Source organism: Astyanax mexicanus, chromosome 7, assembly GCF_023375975.1.
Source record: "Astyanax mexicanus isolate ESR-SI-001 chromosome 7, AstMex3_surface, whole genome shotgun sequence".
Lineage (NCBI taxonomy): Eukaryota > Metazoa > Chordata > Actinopteri > Characiformes > Acestrorhamphidae > Astyanax > Astyanax mexicanus.
This window is the reverse complement of record NC_064414.1, coordinates 10352866-10372030: the sequence shown is the minus strand read 5'-3', so window position 1 is coordinate 10372030 and position 19165 is coordinate 10352866.

The following is a 19165-nucleotide window of genomic DNA, read 5'->3' as shown; positions in this document are numbered from 1 at the left end:
TTATTTATGACTTGTAATGTAAATGCAATTTAGTATGTATCTACCTCTATAAATGGCATAATAACATTTATATTTAAATTATAAAGCAAAAAAGCAGTGACAGAATTTGATTTCTAAGGGTTAAAAGGCAGTGACCTCTGTGTGCCCTTTGGTCTACATTCTCGTACAGTATTTAGTTGATAATGTTCTTATTTCACAAACGAGGACCACACCACTAGTGCTGCAGGCCTTAGTCTTCTTCCTTAAAGCAATAGTTCAGCTAATAATCTAAGTGTCCATTTTCTCCCTTTTTTAGACCCAAATGTAGCCAATCAGCCGAGACATGTTTGGTGTCTGCTTAGCAACACCATAGTAACCACCTGGAAACCATAGCAGTTACACTCATGTCTGATTTATTAGCTGTAGCACTGGAGCTATGCTGCTAATGTAGCTAACAAGTAATATTAATGTACACTATAATGATTTTTTATTAATGTGGTGTTAACTGGCAATACCATAGCAACCACCTAACAACTCCTTGTCAAAATCCTAACAAACACCTAGCACTTACATTACTGTGCTCAAGATCAGCACTTGCTGGTAGCTGATTTCAGATGGCCTTTGATGGTTAAGGCGGTTACAAAAATAGTCATACGTATATATATATATAGAGGGATATATATATATATATATATATATATATATATATATATATATATATATATATATATATATATATATATATATATATATATCGTGAGATGCCCTGTGCTTTCCAGCACTACTGCAGAGCTAGCTGATTAACCTGATTAATCTGATTGGCTGCCCCGTATTTCCTAGTAGTCCTTTATTTAAAAATTACTCAGAGCTAAAATATGGAGAACTGCAATGTAAAACTGGTGGGTCTAATCTATATATATATATATATATATATATATATATATATATATATATATATATATATATATACTGTATATATACAGTAGGCGTGGGAATCACAGAGCATCTCACGATATGATATTATCACAATACGTTGCCTACGATAACGATGATATCTCAAAACTGTAATTCTGCGATACTCACTATATATCGCAAGATCGTTATCTACAATACTACATGACATCTGTGTTACTGAAAAGAATAAAATACTCCTAAAACACCAATATTCTTCACCACAGGTATACCCTATTAATTTGATTAGCAACACCATTTTGAGTAATGAAGCAGTAACTATAGTAAGTCAGTTTGATTGGCACGTTTCAAGAGAGTAACGATATATTGTATATTGTTCCATCCCTAATGTATACCCGATGAGCTGTTTCTTGTGACTTAAGAAAACCAGTGAAATCATAGCTTAGTTTCCAAGTTTAGAATGCTTTGACTGTGGGATGGAAACATATTTTAAAAGTTTAACAATATTTACATTTTACTTCACTCCATCTGAAACTCGTTGATAATTCAGTGTTTAATGTTAGGGAATCTTTTATTCATTATTAAAAAGCCATCCTTTTTAAATATCGAATCATCACTACTTATAAACCCAGTAGCAGTATCTCTAGTCTGTAATCTATACAGTATGTTACAATGCTAAATGGTGTAGGTGTAGGTTTAGCTCCAGCATAAAGATATAAAAGCATTGAACAAGCATGTCTCGACTGATCGACTCATTCTGGGTTAAGAGGGAAACGTTGGTCAGCTGAATTTAGTTTTGCTGAACTGTCGCTTTAACTGCTGATGATAACTCCCTATGCATCACAATACACTATAAGCTACTGACTGACAGAGGGGATGTAACTTCAGAACTGTACGTTTATATGATGTTTGAACTGAGTAATGTCGGTCACGGTTCTGGACCGGAGTATCTGTGTGTCCGACTGATTTGTATGCGTTTCCCTCTACTGGCCTTGGTGCTGCACCGTATGGAGTACTTGTATATACACTGCACTGCATGTACTGGATTTGGTACAACACCAGTCAAAGGTTTGGGCTCCCCTCACTGATCTGACTTGATTGCATTGTTATCATGATCTTCAATACCTAACCATTAACTCCACCCAAATCATTTGCCCATCTTGGGGAAAGGAGGTAGTCAGAGCTCCCCCTGCTGTTTGCATTCAAAATAAATTCATTAGAAGTTCATTTGTATGTTATAGGGCCCACTATTAATATTATATCCTATGATCGAGGTTAGCATTTAACATTTATGTGGTTTTTCGTAGCAAAAGCAGATAAATCTGTTACAAAATTTACCTCTCTTTATTCCTCAGTATCAACCAGGCTGTGCCTTTAAGGACTGACTATGTAAATGAGCTCTGTTCTGATTGGATGCTGTCTATTGTGTTTCATCCTATCAGCACTTTTTGCCATGAGGCACTTCTTATAACTTCAGCATGAATGGGCGGGGCTAAACTGCTACAGGCTGAGAGTAGTCTGAATCAGTATGTGTGAATGCATTTGCATTTGTTTCTGTGACATCATAACTCAGTAATCCTGTATAATTTCCATATATGCAGTGTATGGCCTGGGGGGCTAATGGTATATATTGAAACTATTTCCTATCAAGAGAAATGTACGTTTTTTGTTGTTTTTTTCATCATATGGGCCCTTTAATTTTTAAGTTATACTGTTTTAGTACAACGCAGATAGTGCAGGTCTCAATCATTAGAATACTGGATATAATGTAATAATCAGCAAATCACAGCTGTGAAATTTTCTGAAATTCTGAAAGTAAAAGTAAGTGGGTGTGTCCAGACTTGTTTGCCTGGTGCTGTAAATAACATGCGCCCTGAAATGAATCCCCTAAACACAGCAGCTGAGTGCGAGCGGTTTAACGTGAAGCAGACCCTTTATTTTTGACCGTATTATTTCTGTTATGTCCAAGGGCAGGATTGAGCATATTTTAAAGTGCATTTTTTTATCAGCCTCATGAATGTAAAGCTGATTTTTATAGTTATGCCCTTCAGAATGTTATGACTTTTTTTGTATTGGCCACAGTAGCATGAATGTTGCACAGAATGATTGTTTTTATTTGTTCACATTGTTTGCACTGCGTTTTAGCCATATTACTGCACTGTAAAAAAAAAAAAAAAAGAATAGCTGTTTATGTAACATGACTCTCCACCAATGTTTCAAAGACCCTGTTTACACTTGGTCATTTCATGCGTCTAGTATGTCTGCAAGTATATATGCAATATTTTGTTCTCTATCAAAAACACAGTATCAGTTTATAATTATTAGTTTACATGTGTGTTACAAAATTGGTGTCAAACTTAATTTAATTTAGTATTGTGTTTAAACCTCATTTAGTAGAGGGCAGTGTTGTATTCTGTGTGAGGTCCACAATATAACACAATATATCCCCTTTCTTACAGTATCACAATATATTGAGATATCTTAAGTCATGGTACGTATCGTATCTCCAAGTTCTTGCCAATACACAGCCATAATCAGGATTATATGTGGATTATTCCAAATCACATACCTATTTAAGTGTAAACGCACCCAAATTACATCTAAAACATACAAATCTGATAACTGAAACCACTTTAGGAGGCGGTCTGGCAATTTTGAGCCATGTTACATCAGTGTAAACACATCCATCACTTAAAACCACCAAAACTCCTCCCAGTACAAATTCAAAAGCTGCCTTAATGTTTTAAGTAAAAATAATTGGATTTACTATTTATTTCGATTCAGGATTTTGTGATTTATGTGATACGATCGGGCTTTGAATTACGCTCTGTTGATTTGACTACATAATACATGTTGTTTCAAAGTACAGAATACTTCTTAACATGAATTAGACCAGTCTTTTAGTTTAACATAGGTGTTTAAGTGTTTAAAGAAGGAATCTGGTGTGAAATGGACTTGGGCTATGGTGTATGTGTTTGAGAGTGTAAATGCATATGGTTAGAAATCCACTGCAAATATCATAGCAAGTTCTAAAATCTAGTTTAAATATCATGTTTGCTTTTCATCACAGGTGATGTTACAACATAAAGGGTGAAGACTAGCACATGCATCTGCCTCAGCCACCACCTCTTTTCAAACTGCTGCTGATGCAGTATTGCGCAGCAACTCGATCATGATACATCAGCTCACAGATGCCATGTGCTGATTGACATCACCCTAGCAGTGATGATGGGAAAGAGCACCATCTACCCAACAGAGAGAGCAAGACCCATTGTGCTCTCTCAGGGCTCCAATACTGTCTTATTCTTTTGGCAGATTTATTTGCCTGTTTTAAGCATTATTTATTGACTAAAACTATTATAAAAAATATATATATTTTTTTTTCTGAATTAAGAAAAATTATCTAACGATACAAGACACTTTTATTAGATTAAATCACTTAAAACATGTACTGGGAAGTTTCGAATAAGTTATTAGTACTTATAATAATAATTTTTTCATCTTAAAATGTAAAATCTATTATTTACTAGTCTATCTAATAGAATACATTTGAGAGGATTTCACTTGCTCACATAAGATATTTTTTTTTATGCAGTGACTTCCAGACAATTTTAAATGCCCTCAATGTTAATGCCTCAATGCCGTTCTAGAGAAAAAATATTAGAGCTAAAAACTGTTAACAGTGTGGTAAACAGAAACCAGCAGTCTGAACCTCTATGGTTATGAACACACTGCCAGATGCCTGAGACTCCCATAGTTCTGAGATTCAAGTTTGACACCTGGGTGTAACCTTTAAGATCCAGTTCAGAATACTGATACCTAATTAAAAATTAAATCAGATAAATTCAGTAAGGAGATAAGGAGATCATTCATGATTTTTTTTTATTGTGATAAAGGTCACATTCCAGATTACAAATTTTTGGTTAGTAGAACAATCTGTCAAGCTTTCTGCATCGTCACTTGTGTCAATGTTACATTTTTAGTTAGGAATTTTTAGGAATATTAATTTTAATGTAATTTTACCATAATATTAGTATTCGTCTATCTGGGATCATTCTAATAACATTTGAATAACATGATGCATAGCATTAGTATGTCCCACGTTTTTCAAAAGATTCCTGAAACATTATTTCTGTAACGTTACAGGCTAACTTTTCTGGTACCGTTTTAAACAGTTGCTGGGATGACTAAATATTTTTAGCCTGAATTCCAGATGTAACGTAAATGACAAAGAGAAATTGACTTTCTAACTTTTTGTTTTAACATTTTGTTGAAGAGATCAGGTCAGAAAGTGTTATAGGGAACGTAAAGCTTTCATTAAAGCTTTTATTTAAATTGTTAAATGTTCGGAATAGAGCTGTAGAAACTAAATGCACTTTTAAAAGGAGCTAGTTTTATCTCCAGCACTAATCCAGCACTCCTACAATCGGTGAATAAGGTCAGATGAACAAACACACTTTTTATGATTCAAACACTGTCCTGTACTGTCCTGTATATTTCACATAGGAACTTCTTGAGTTAAAGTGAAGGACACAGAACTGTATGAACCTTTACACAGCTTTTAAAGGGCCGGTGACACATTTTTCAGAATTGGCTCTTTTAAATTTAAAAAACACATGTGGAATCATACACATGTGGAAGGATACATCCAGAGTGTTACTTAATAAATTAAATTAAACAAAATAGTCCCCATATAAAACTTAGAAGACTCATGTATGTTTACTGGTGAGTTTCCGATAGTGGCTAATAGTGGGTATTTGTGTTGTATTAATTGAATCTGACACCTGGTTCAATTCACCACCACTGTAAAGAAATTCACGTTAGTGAGTTTTTCTACAGCAAAGCACAATTTCACCAAAAACTCCACTCTAAGTATGTTTAATCTCAAACAATGAAAGAGAGAAATTTGAAACATTGGTGGAGATCCCCTTAAAGTAATCGGACTGCCTTAAAATGTAGATTTTACTGAAGCTGTAAATGAAGTTAGAACAGTCAGTCTGAACTGTTTTAATTCAGTCTCTATTCAGTGTATATATGTCTATATTTGAAGGCAGGTGGGTTACTGAATAAAGCATCAGATTATTTTGTATAATTTGTACAAGCACATGCTTTATTACTGTTCTTTATTTATTTATTTATTTATTTTTGTATTATTTTGTTGGCATTGGTGTAACACCATACCCAGTGTTTATTACTGATTCACTGCACTTATTCAAATGTGAAAGAAGGGAGCGTAGAGGAATTTGTATTTGTGTTAGTGAAGATTAAAGGAGGGTGGAGTGTGTGTTTGTGTGTGTGTGCACTGTCCTTCAAAAGGTTAGGGAAGCTACGCTTTTTTAATTCAAATGATCATCATCACTGTCGTCATTATCATCATTGCACTAATTTATCATATTCAGTTCTTCAGATCCTGTTAACCCCTTTCTGCACACCCTCTGGGGGGCACTGTTTCTGCTGTTTGATATAACAAGCATTACATTCATACAGGAATAACCAGCATTTATTTGTTTAATTTATTCTGACACAAAATCTCTGTCCCATTTTTATACGCCCAGGATAAATCAGCAGGTAGAATTTGAGCTTTTTGCACTGGATCATTTGTCCAGACTAAAAAACAGGCTATTCAAAGTTTTACACTAATTGTTTTTCCAAATGTTCTTTACACTTTTATGCAACATTCTTTACCCCATAAAAAAGATTTTAGTCCATTTACAAACGTTCTCAATGTCTTTGCACCCTTAAAAAGTTATATTTGGAAAAACCATAAATTGATAAAAGCATTTGATATTTATTTAGCTAAATGTTTCTTTACTGCAAAGAAGATTCATTTGTTAAAGGTGAAAGGCATATCCGTGGAGGACCAGAACTGCCAAAATAATTGTAAAAATTATTAATTAAGCAAGGATGAATAAAGAAATGAATAAAGAAAAAAGACACAAGGAGTATAAAAACACAGATAAATTCATTTTTATTATTATTTTTTTGTTGGTACATAAAATCATTAATAAATTCAATGTTTAAATAAATAAAATAAATAAGTAGTATTTGTATTTAATACACTTATTCTGTTGAATAAAAAATATAAAAAAGAATATAAGCATTAAAAAAGTGAATAATACAGAAGTAAATTGATAGATGAATGTACACATGCTAAAATGATAAGAAATTGTGTATTAAAATGCATTTAATTTTATTTATTTATATAAATAATAGTTTATTAATTTATATTTTGGCAGATCTGGTCCTCCATAGAGATCTGTGTGTTTTATATCAGTTTTATGTTATTGACATAAATATATTTATTACAATGTGATCATTTGTTTTTAAAACATTCTGAAAAGCTGAGCGTCCAAAAACTTTTGCAGGCAGTTAATGTGAGCAACTTTTTAATTATTTAAATAGTATTATACTATATTATTATATGCACTTATCTTTTCTTACTCTCTTACTTACTTTCTTACTCTCTTACTTTTGTACATTTTGTTTTCTGTCTTGCTTTTTGAAGTATTGATTATCAGGATGATTAAATGAGACACAGGTGGTCACAGTATTGGACGAGCAGTGATATCAGAACCATATTCTTCCAGTTAGACCTCATTAAATTCAGTATTACTTCACTCAGTGTCTGAATCGTCTCATTGTTATGAATGAGCTCAATCACCACTTCCCATAGTGGTCACCGTTAGTGATACACTTGTGTGCCAAAACATTAAGACCAGGACATGAGATGCTGAGAATTATCTGCATATCATTAAAACAGCTCCATCCGTCCATCCAGACCTGTACTGGTGTTCCCAACTGGAGAAGAAGACTTTTCAGACCAGAAAATCTTTTTTCATCACTTTGAGGTCCCGTTCTGATGCTAGTGTCTCTTTTGTAGCACACAGCCTGCACTGTGTGTGTGTGTTGTAACACGTTCCTCCTTTAACCATCATTAAACATTTCTGTTCTTGTTAGGCACTAGAATGTGTGTTGGATCCCGTCTAGAATGGAATCAATGAGCCTCAAGTGCCTCAGGTTGGTGGTATGTCCCTTCTTGGACTGCCTTCAGTAGGTAGTCACTACTGCTGATCAGGAGACCCCCTAAAATGTTGAAGGTGTTTGGGATGCACTCGAACATACTTGTCTGGAAATAGTGATTGGACCAATGTCAAAGCTACTTTTCCATTGAATGAAGCAGTTTTGAACACAGTACCCATTCTGGTAACTTTTTCACATGGACACAATTCTGGGACCAGGACTGGTTTTCTCTGTATGCTTAGATAACTGTATTTGGGGCCACAAAAGCATCTGCGAAGGGCTTAAAAATTAGGGATCATCATAGTCAATAACATTGGACTAGCTCATTATCTGGAATTGCTAACGTGTCGTTAGCAATGTTAGATGAGTCAGGTGGCGGCGTTACCTATGTTAGACCATAGGTCCATTTGCCACTATTGCTAATCCAGCGCTAGCGTTGTTGGACAAGTCTGGTCACCAGCATTGCAAACACAGTGTTAGCAATGTTGGATGCGTTCAGTTTTCTGCATTTCTAGTGCACCTGGTGATGCCGGTAATAATGTGGGACAAGGCTGGTAGATGCATAAAAACACAGTTCTTTAGTTAGCTAGTATGCTCTGTTCTATCCTCTTCCTAATCCCAAAAAAGTTTCCACGTTCAACCCGACCTCTACAAGAAACAAAGCTGCAATTATCTAACAGCACCAAAACTGCTAGCCTAAATAAGAAACCTAAGCCGGACTGTATTAAAATAATTCAGCTAGCTAGCAATGATAAGAAACAGATCATAATCTCATTTGATTATATTAATTTTATTTAGATAAATTTTTTCACTCTTTTTATTAGAAGACTCAGACTTGCTAACTAGCATGATGTGCACAACATGAAAAATATTCTGATGTTATTTTCCCTATCATATCGCCCACCCTTAGCTGCCATCATATACACTGATCTGATAACGCCACATTCCTGTGTGTTTTATCTGGATTTGCTGTTTTGATCAAGTACAAGTGTGTCTCTGTAGGCTGAAGCTCCCAGTCAAGACAAAACAACCCACAAAAAGTCAAAACACGCAAATTCCTCTCTCTCAAGTCACAGTCCAGGCATTCTTTGCATTCATTTCAACTGATGGTAAGGTGGACAAATGTTTAGCTCCAACTCCAACTATCACAATACCTACATTTAGAGTGTTATTATTCAAAATAATGGGAACCTTTGGCTCCATCTCAGTGTATAATACAGTACCTATCAAATTGTTAGCAGTTATAATGCTAATTTAACTCTAACATTGTCGATTTAATTTATTTTTAGTAGTAGCTTTTATTATACAGTATAGCTAATGTCCCTCACACAAACTGTTTCAGCAATGCTAAATAATATCCTACAGCCAACCTGTTTTTAACTTGTTAGACTGTATTGACATAGGGGACATTCCAGGATTTTGGTACATTTCCTGTCCCACCACTTAAATTTCAAACGTACGTATCCAAAATATCTAAATTACTATTTTTTTTTAATGTACTTGTTATAAGACAAACTGTAAAATATGGTGGAAAAATAAGCTCCTTAGATATTATTAAAAAGACCGAATACCTTTGGACCACCTCAAAAAATGGCCGTTTTCTCGTTTTTCACTCCTTTGGCAAATTTAACAATTAAAATAAGCTCTAAATAAATGACTTCCTCTTGTATATTGTTGATATGCATCTCCTTTACATATGAAAACTTCTTTGGTCTACATTGTATTGCATATTACAGTTTTTATGCTATTAAGTTGTGTCCCACAACATGCGCTCAACCCTGTTACCATAAGGAATTTTACCTGGCAGAGAAATAGTTAAAAATATTTGTCTACTGGCACAAAGGAAGTTACATCACAAGGACATTTCCTGCCCACATGGCAAGACCAAGAGTAAGTGCTCTAACAATTTTCAAGTTTTTTTTCCAAATATGTTTGTCCAAGTTGTGTGTGTCACTCAGTGAACGCAACCCTGTTACTCATATTGTAAGACTAACAATGAGTAGAGTCAAAATTTACTTTATATACTTATATAACCATGTTTGTCCTTGATCTTGTATACATAGCTAAATTTTAGTTAGCATCTGTTCCTGGGGTAAACCACAACTTAGCCTAGATTTGCAACCATGTTACTCGCAACCCTGTTACTGTAAGTTACCAAATATATTGCATAATCAAATAAAATAAAACTGCTTTGATACCTGAGCTTGACAAATCAAACTTTTTGATAGTCTATTACATGTATTTAATAAATATATGACTAAAAATGATCAAATTGAAGATCAAATTTTCAGAAGTGACCACCCCTGAAATGTACCAAAATCCTGCAATGTCCCATACTTTAGCTATTGAGCAGTACTAAAATCAGCTAGCTTATTCAAGAAACATTATTTAGACTATTAATATAGTTTAGCAAATAGCAATGCAAACACAGCTAGCTAGATAGTACTGATATAGTTTAGCAACTCCAATAACAGCTAAATCGAATGAGGAATACTGATATAGTTTATCAATTTAGCAAGGCTAAAAGCAGCTAGCTTGTATATAGCGTTATATTAGCTAACCTAGCTGTTTTTTTAGCTATTTGCTAAACAATATCAATAGTCTAATGTCACGACTGGCTCTAGGCCGTGACAAATGAATGGAAGACACACAGTGTTTAAATGGCAAAAAATATAAATTTAATGAAGAAATTAGAAAAAGGTTCATGCCCAGACATTTATAAACAAAAAGGCGGCCCAAAGAAAACCTATGTATCAACAAAAAACAACTAAAGCATAATGTCAAACAGAACCAAACCAAGCAGGCCCAGAAAACTGAGCTGCCTGCAGCAAACAGAACAAAAGAAAGGCCTCCCGCAGCACACCTACACAGGTGCATATATTGATTAGGTCTGTAGCCCCACCCCCTAACACCCAATCAGGGGACAGGCACGTCACACACCCCCCCTTAAAAAAAACAAAAAAAACAAACAAAAGAAAAACAGAACTCCAACAGCTTTGATCCAGTCCTGCCATCTCCATGTTTCAAGTCCACTCCACACAACCTCCTCATTCACCAGTCTCCACCAGCAACCCTGGCGCCTAGGAAGCAATTTAAGGTAGAGCCAAGAGGGAGAGAAAGCAAAAGAGAAAAATTAAAACACTGGAGAAAAACAAGACAGCAGCCTGAATTTATTTACCCAGTGGACCACGGGACAGGGCATCAGCAATTACATTATCCTGGCCCTTGATATGCCGTATGTCTAGGTGGTACCCCTGTAAAAACAGACACCATCTCATCAATCGCTGGTTCGGATTCTGTAAAGAATGCAAAAAAGTCAAGGGGTTATGATCAGTATACACTACCAGAGAACAAGCCGTACCCACATAGACCTCAAAGTGTTTCAGGGCCCAAATTAGGGCCAAAGCCTCCTTTTCTATTACAGAATAATTCAACTGGTAAGAATTAAATTTTCTTGAGAAAAAACCAACAGGGTGATCAACCCCATACTCAGAAGCCTGCATCAAAACTGCCCCAGCACCAACATTGCTGGCATCAACCTGCAATTTAAAACACTGATCCAAACGAGGTGCGGCTAAAACTGGAGCGACTGTTAGAAGTAGCTTTAATTCCTCAAAAGCTTGCTGACAATTTGGAGTCCAATCAAACTTAACTTGATTTCGTAGCAAATTAGTAAGGGGTGCTGCCACCACTGAGAAATTTCTGCAGAAGGCACGGTAGTACCCAACCATCCCAAGAAAACGCATCAATTCTTTTTTTGTGACTGGAGGAGGAAACTGGTCAATAGCTTGCACTTTCGACTTCAACGGGCACACTTTTCCCTGCCCCACAACCATTCCCAGATAGTTAACAGTAGCCTTAGCAAACTCACATTTTAACAGGTTGATTGTAAGATTAGCTTCAACAAATCTATCAAACAGCTCCCGCATACGAAGAAGGTGAGTGTCCCAAGTATTACTGGTCACCACAAGATCATCTAGATAAACTGCACACCCTTCTAATCCAGAGACAACACGATTCATTAATCGCTGAAATGTAGCGGGAGCATTTCGGAGTCCAAAACTCATGACTTTGTAAGAGTACAAACCAGATGGTGTAATGAAAGCAGAAATTTCTTGGGCTCTTGGTGTTAACGGAACCTGCCAATAACCTTTCAATAGATCGAATTTGCTTACAAACTGGGCAGCCCCCACCTGATCGATACAATCATCCACCCGTGGCAAAGGAAAAGAATCAGGCTTGGTCACTGCATTTACCTTTCGATAATCTGTGCAGAACCTGAAAGAACCGTCAGGTTTATTTACCAACAAACATGGAGAGGCCCAGCTGGAGAAAGAGGGTTCTGCTATGTTGTTTTTAAGCATGTACTCAACTTCTCTATCCAACTGTCTTCTCTTGTCTAGAGAGACACGATAATACCTTTGCCGAATAGGGGTTGCATCACCCACATCAATATCATGCTCTATCCAATTTGTACAGGTAGGTGTATCAGGAAACAGTGACTTGTATTCATAGATCAAGTTAACTAAATCTGCACGTTGTAAAGCAGGTAAATGCCCAAGCATGTCTTGCAGATTGTTCAGAGCTGCAGAATTGTTTAATTGGCCGAGCAAAACAGAATCTCCTGGATCAAACTCAGTGGGTTCTGGAACGGTCAGAACAGAAGAATGAGATGGCTCACTAGGTGGATATGATTGCTCTTTAGCAAAACAAATCCCAGCCAAAAGGACAGGCTTGACATCCGTTTCCACTTTACCTTCCAACGTACCTGACTTCCCCAAAGACTCTCGCCCAAAATAGGGTTTTAACAGGTTGACATGGCAAATTCTAGTTGACTTTCTTCTGTCTGGTGTCTCCAACATGTAATTAAGATCAGAAGTCTGTTTCACCACTGTATATGGACCTGCAAACTTGGCCTGAAATGGCGAACCAACAATAGGCAACAAGGCCAGGACTTGGTCACCTGGCTGAAACACACGAACCTCTGACCGACGATCAAACAAACGCTTCATCTTATCCTGGGAAAGGCTTAACCTTTCCTTAGCAAACTGACCAGCCTCATAGAGACGCCTTTGAAAATCACTGACATAACCTAAAACATGATTAGGTGGCTCCGACATTTTTAAACCATCAGTCAACAGTGACAACGGACCACGCACACTGTGCGCAAACACAAGCTGGTTAGGGCTAAATCCTAAACTTTCCTGGGACGCCTCCCTAGCAGCCAACAATAACCACGGCAACCCTGCTTCCCAATCATCATGCATTTGAACACAGTAAGAACGCAGCAAAGCCTTCAGTGTCTGATGAAATCGTTCTAATGCTCCTTGACTCTGAGCATGATAAGCAGTAGCTTGGTTATGTTTTACATGAAGCTGCTTCAATACCTGGCTAAACAAACTAGAAGTAAAATTAGACCCTTGATCAGACTGTATAACTTGAGGGATTCCAAAAACTGAGATAAACTGTGTCAAAGCTTTAACCACAGATTTTGCAGTGATAGACCGAAGGGGATAGGCTGCAGGATAACGTGTGGCTTGACACATCACAGTCAGGAGATAAGTACTCCCGGCTTTGGACTTGGGTAAGGGGCCGACACAGTCCACAATCAGATGTTCAAAAGGCTGACTAATAGCAGGAATAGGGTAAAGTGGAGCAGGTTTCAATGTTTGATTGGGCTTACCCGTTAACTGGCAAGTGTGGCAGGTCTTAATGTATAAAGATACATCCCTTTTTAACTTTGGCCAAAAGAAATGCTGAAGTATCCTATTGTAGGTCTTTTTAACTCCCAAATGTCCTGACGCATCATGCGCAGTTTGCAACACCAGACAACGAAACTTTTTGGGAACTACAATTTGCAGAATGGAGTCTCCCACAAAATGAACTCCATGAGGAACCCATTTTCTCACCAACAGTTCATCCTCCAGGAAATAACCTGAAGATACATCCTCAATAACATCAGCAGGTAGAACTCTGTCAAACAACTCACTGAGAGAAGGATCAGCCACCTGCTCCCTTATCAACTCATCACGGGAAACAGAGAGGGAAGAGGGAATTTCAACTGTTTTACCCTCAGAAATTTCTGTTGGAGACAAAGGAACAGAGGTTAATGGTATTTTACTCATAGCACGTGTCACAGCACAAGAGTTGAATATCTCAGGGGAAACATCCTCCAAAACACCCATCTGACTGTTTGGTGTTGAAGTTACAACCAAAGATGGAGAACCATTTCCCCAGACACGTTCACCAGCAAGATTGTTTCCTAGAATCAAATGCACCCCCTCTACTGGCAAACAAGAACGTACACCCAATTCTACCTCTCCATTAACAAGATCAGATGACAGAACAACTCTATGTAGTGGAACAGCCAGTACTTTTAATCCAATTCCTCTAATTAAGACATCACTGCCTGTATATGAATTAGAAGAAAAAGGCAACACAGACTCTAATATAAAAGATTCTGACGCCCCAGTATCCCTCAAAATACGAATGGGAACTTGCTTCGCAGAGCCAACCAAGTGAACAGAACCCTCTGTAACAAATGGAACATACATGGGATCACAAACTTTTCCATCTACAGATTTTAAAACAGGAGGAACTGCTGCAACCAAGCTGACAGATTTTACAGGGGCTGGAGCACTTCTAAAATGTGTTTTAGAGGAAGAAGGGCCCTCTGTTTTTGCCTTCAAAACAGGACATTCATTTTTCCAGTGACCACTGGCACGACAGTAATGGCAGATATTTTCAAGATTTCTAACCTTAGGTGAACGACTCACTTGCTCCCCTACAGCATACACCCCAGAATTAGAAAAAGGATGCCAATTAGAGTCCCTCTTAACAGACCCTCCATGAAAACGATGACCAAATGAAGCCTTATTAATCAAAACAAATTCATCCACCAAAACAGAAGCCTCATATGCGGTCTTAACTTTGTGCTCAGTCACGTATGTAGCAAGGCGATCAGAAACAGAATTTTTAAATTGTTCCAGCACAATTAAATTCTTTAGATCTTCCAAAGACTTAACTTCCGATGCTGTACACCACCGATTAAAATGCATTAAAATATCCCTTGCAAATTCTACATGTGTTTGTTTCTCCCCTTTTCTCCACAACCTAAACTTTTGCCTGTAAGCCTCTGGAACCAACTCATAGGCCTGTAGAACAGCAGACTTAACTGTTGTATAATCAGATGCATCTTCTACATTTAAAGCAGAATAAGCCTCCTGAGCCTTACCAGTAAACACACACTGCAACAATAGAGTACGTTCTCCATCCTCCCAGGCCTTGGCATCAGCCACACGTTCAAACAATGAAAAAAAACGATCAACATCTCTTTCATCAAACTTAGGGAGTAGCTGAAGATACTTCACTACATCAAAACTAGTTGTCCCAACATTACCAGCTGCAAATCCAGTCCCTGAAAGTCTCCCTGCTTTAACCAAATCCAAACGATACTGTTCAATCTCAAGCTTTTTCTGTTCCAACTCATGCCTAGACAACTCAATCTGCTTTTCCACCTCTAGCTGTGTCTGAATCAACTTCTCTTTAGCAGCAGCCTCTAACAAAATTAGCTCTTTTTGCTGTTCAAATGTTAAAGAATGTCTCAGAGATAAGGGACTAGTAGAAACTGGTGAAGCCTTCAAAACACCCTGCTCTACTAATGCAGATTTTAATATAGCCTTAATGTTCTCCTTTAAACGCTTATCAGTGATTGATAACCCAACATCATAATGACTAGCAACTTCAAGCAACTGATCTTTAGAAAACTGATCCAATAGTGCCTCAGAAGGAGACTCAACAAATTGACTAACAGAAGCCATAGTTAACCAGGGTAAAATAAGCAACCAAACAACTCAACAGGAGGGGAGGAAAAATGCAATTGCAATTCCCACTAACTAATAAACAAAACTACCTAAACTCAACCTAGTCTTCATACAACTTCCAAGAGTCAAGTCTCTTTAAGCACCCAAATACCAGTAGCGTTGAAGTCCCCTGGCCAAGGCCACAAAACCCAACCACCATGGCGGTGCCCTCAACCCAGAAGTTGTACAAAAATAAAAAATAAAACAAAATCCCTCAAACCCACCCCCCAAAGAAAAATGGTGTGCCCAAACACGGACACCCCACTAAACCTACCAAAAGGGAACTGCAACACAAACCCACCCCTGCAGAGCTGTACTCACCCAGAGAAGACCAAACAAATCCAAAGCAAAGCAGGCCCAGCCAAACAATCCTACATGAACTCAAACCAAATCAAACAAAATCCTATACAACCAAAACAAAGACACTGTATGTCCCCATTTAAGCAAAACAAAAAGAGAAAAAATAGGTAGGACGAGCCCCCACATTTGTCACGACTGGCTCTAGGCCGTGACAAATGAATGGAAGACACACAGTGTTTAAATGGCAAAAAATATAAATTTAATGAAGAAATTAGAAAAAGGTTCATGCCCAGACATTTATAAACAAAAAGGCGGCCCAAAGAAAACCTATGTATCAACAAAAAACAACTAAAGCATAATGTCAAACAGAACCAAACCAAGCAGGCCCAGAAAACTGAGCTGCCTGCAGCAAACAGAACAAAAGAAAGGCCTCCCGCAGCACACCTACACAGGTGCATATATTGATTAGGTCTGTAGCCCCACCCCCTAACACCCAATCAGGGGACAGGCACGTCACACTAAATAATGCTACTCGTATAAGCTAACTGTTTTAGTATTGCTAGATTGCTAAACTATCATACAGCCTATCTTATACTCCTCACACATGCTAATGGTTTTAGTGTTGCTAATGTGCTAAACTATATCACACAGTCTACACAATATTCATCAAAAAATGTAGTTAGCTGTTCATTGTTGTTAACTATATCAAGTATAGCTAATATTCTTCATACAAACTATCTGATAATCTAACTGCAACATACTCATCACACACTAGCTAACTATTTTACGTTAATACTTTACTAAACTATAGTATCAATCAAAGATTCAGTGTTTTTTTTTATTATTTAAAATGTTCTGCATTGTAGATTAATACGGCAGTCCTCCAGACTATGAAGAAAACATATGTGTTCATTTAATAAACAAAAATGTGTAAAACAAACCAGAAAATTTAAGATTTTTCAAATGGTACCTTGGCTGGATTTCCTCGGTCAGCTTTATGAAGTAGAGTCACCTGGAATGGCTTTTGGTTATCAGCTGTGCTAAATTTGTCAAGAGTTACTTGAAAATCTGGCCTCTTAATGTGTTTGAGAGCATCAGTTGTAAAGTTGTAAGGAGGTAGAGTGGGTATCCAGTGTCCTATTTGAGTAATGTTCTAATCCATATTATAAAAAACGACTTATTAAGTAAAGAAAAAAAAAATTGAAATAAAGGTCAGTCAATCCGAAAAATTTCAAGAACTTTAAAAGTATCTTCAAGTGCAGCTACAAGATAAGAGCCACCTAAATGCTTTACAGAGAATTTTGGTTTGTTAAACACAATTTGCTTCGCTACTACATGATTCCTTATGTAGTATATGTTATATGTCCATCATAGTCTGGATGACTTTAGTATTAATTTACAACAGCTGTTTTCATTTGCAGACGTGCAAATTTCAATATAGAGATTTGTGCATTTTGTTTCTGTATTTTTTACTTCTACATGTACAGAACTGAATGTTCTGTTAAAAAGAGACTTCTTCTATTCTTTTGCCAAGCAGTGTTGGGTCTGTCTGCCTCTGGAAGGAACACTGTAACCAGGGACCATTTCCATCGAGCTTCACCATAGCAACCAGAACAGAACAGGGAGATTTCCAGCACAGAAGTAAATAATTGTAACACAAAAACTAACTAACTAGGTGTTCAGATGGAAGTCTGATTGATCCACACTGAGCTCATTAAATATCTCTAACTGTTGTTTGGAATTAATTATAATTTCTGGTAAATTCTTCACATAGCAAAACACATCATATTCACATCACACTGCAAAACAATGCCATAACATATGAAAACACTACCAACACCACACTGCAACACAATGCCATAACATATGAAAACACTACCAACACCACACTGCAACACAATGCCTTTAACATTGTAGAACACTACTGACATCACACTGCAACACAATGCCTTAACATTTTAGAACAATACTGACATCACACTGCAACACAATGCCTTAACATTTTAGAACAATACTGACATCACACTGCAACACAATGCCATAGCATATCACAACACTACTAACAGCATGATGCAACACAATGCCATAGCATATTAGAACATTACTGACATCACACTGCATCACAATGCCATAGCATATCAGAACACTACTGACATCACACTGCAACACAATACCATAGCATATCAGAACACTACTGACATCACACTGCATCACAATGCCATAGCATATCAGAACACTACTGACATCACACTGCAACACAATACCATAGCATATCAGAACACTACTGACATCACACTGCATCACAATGTTATAGCATATCAAAACACTACTGACGTCACACTGCAACACAATGCCATAGCATATCAGAACACTACTGACATCACACTCCAACACAATGCCAGAGCATATCAGAACACTACTGACATCACACTGCAAAACAATGCCAAAGCATATCAAAACACTTCTGACATCACACTGCAACACAATACCATAGCATATCAGAACACTACTGACATCACACTGCAACACAATACCATAGCATATCAGAACACTACTGACATCACACTGCATCACAATGCCATAGCATATCAGAACACTACTGACATCACACTGCATCACAATGCCATAGCATATTAGAACACTACTGACATCACACTGCATCACAATGCCATAGCATATCAGAACACTACTGACATCACATTGCATCACAATGTTATAGCATATCAAAACACTACTGACGTCACACTGCAACACAATGCCATAGCATATCAGAACACTACTGACATCACACTCCAACACAATGCCAGAGCATATCAGAACACTACTGACATCACACTGCAAAACAATGCCAAAGCATATCAAAACACTTCTGACATCATACTGCAACACAATGTCATAGCATATCAAAATATTACTATCACACTGCAACACAATGCCACAGCATATAAAAACACTACTGACATCACACTGCAACACAATTCCATAGCATATCAGAACACTACTGACATCACACTGCAACACAATGCCATAGCATATCAGAACACTACTGACGACATCACACTGCAACACAATGCCATAGCATATCAGAACAC